The sequence below is a fragment of the Atta colombica genome, unplaced genomic scaffold, assembly GCF_001594045.1.
Source record: "Atta colombica isolate Treedump-2 unplaced genomic scaffold, Acol1.0 scaffold294, whole genome shotgun sequence".
Lineage (NCBI taxonomy): Eukaryota > Metazoa > Arthropoda > Insecta > Hymenoptera > Formicidae > Atta > Atta colombica.
In genome coordinates this window covers 126,508-128,579 of record NW_017259397.1, presented here as the reverse complement: position 1 = coordinate 128,579, position 2,072 = coordinate 126,508, and positions in this window count along the sequence as shown.

Genomic DNA, 2,072 nt, shown 5'->3' with positions numbered 1-2,072 from the left:
ATACCTACAAGTATAATAAATAAGAACGCTCGAGGAGCCTAAGCATTGTGCACGATTGTTTTCGAACGGCCTCGTTGAAAACGACGAAATGTCGAGGTGATCGGCGGGGTGCCCGCCACGGGGCGTACACGCGTGCCTGCTTCTATCTCCCCTCATTTCCCCCCCCCCCTCTCTTCTTTTTCTTTCTTTCTTTTTTTTTATTTCCGCAAAAGTCTCTTAAATACTCTTTTATGGCGGGCGGAGAAAGAAACTCAGCGGGAATTCCTCGGAAGCCAATCGGGAGCTGGATACTCGGTCACACAGTAATATGGTGCTCACCATCCGTACACGAGTGGCGGCGAGCACTTACCGGATAGGCCTTCAGGCCTTCAGGCCTTCTCCTAGTAGGTCGCCCGTAAGACGGCACTTGGAGCATTCCGCCACGGCTTTCCGGCCGATCAAACAGCCGTGTTTCATCAGTATTATACTTATATCGTCGAGTCGTATATACTTGCGTATATTGATCTGGATCTCAGATCCTCTCGAATCTGAGAATTCATTGATCCCGCGATCTCAAAACCGACTCACGATTCGGTTTCGTCGGAGATACAATCACCACGGTTCCTCACGACCTTACACTTTGCTCTTACTCTATTCTTCTACAAATATTTCTTATTTTTCCTTGTGCTTACAATTAGCATATGTATACTTATATTTACCTTTTTTATAGGGCTATAATTAATAATATTGGATATTTTAATGTAAAAGAATGAGTGACACTTGCTTTTCTCTTTACAATTATGACTAGCGATCGATAAAATCATTTCAAGTGAGTAGACATAAAAGTATGAGTAAAGTATTATAAAATAATTTTCCATGCTACTAACTCGCTTTTCGTGCACTATGTGAAATCTTGATTCAATTTGGAATAAATTAAATTTTCAACAGAAATAATGTTAATTACAGATTGTAAGTATATCCGATACTCGTTGTTTAAAATTCCGATTATGTCATCATCTCTATATTCCTTCTCTAAAGATAAAAATGTATAAAAATAATTTTTAAAAAGTAGTAAATCCTTAAATCACGAATTTTTTTTATAAAGCTTTTACTCCTTCCTTTCGAAGAATTGTATACGTTTTAATCATTGCACAATTCACACATACACATTCTCGGTCGAGTACACGAGCGAGTCTTGAAAAAACGTATTAACGTATATAGCACAGGCTGCAGAATATAATAATATTATCATAAGGCAGCGATAAAGAATAGGATGGCGAAAGAAAGAGAATCTATATAATCTAGCAACGAGGGGGCGCGATGCCATTTTTTTGCCTCTTCGAAGCGACGCGCGAGCACGATATGGGTGGGCAATGCTGTCACGTTGCACCACCCCAGGGTGCATTACTAAACGTAGAAGCTACGTAGAAGATATAACGGCTGTATGTGTACGCAACGACGTATGGCCTTACGGTACGGTACTTGTGTCACCGCATCGGTACGCTGCAGACATTACGGGCGATCGTCAGTTTCTGCGGATGTTATTATCCCCGCCGCGCCGCGGCGAAATCTTAAATGCGTCTGCCGGATATTGCCTCTTCGGCCGAGCCGATAAAAATTTCCATGCAAATTATCGCCAGTTACGCCCACTATTTGCCAGCTGCTCCTTATTCGCGAGATCTACTGTCTGCGCTACTTCAGCGGCGCGACGTGTTGCGCATACTGCTTTAAATTATTATTAAGATAGACTACATTTAAAATCCCATCATATATTCACCTCTCCCTTCCTCTCTAAGGAGAATTTTATTTATTTTATGTATAAAATTTAACAATCCTCTTTACACAAGTTAAAATTTATTAAGATGTTGGTACGTATAAAAGTCTCATATATATATATATATATATTAGACTGACAAGAAAACAAATTTTTTTTTAATCGGCCTCTCAAAAGCTTCATGTCAAAAGAATACCTCTAAATTTTTATTTAAAAATATTAAGATTTAGAGATCGCTAGTGAGCGATTTTCAGATCAAAGTTTCGATTTTCTTTAATACATATTTTATTTGATGCAAAAATGGCTTAATCCGGATTTT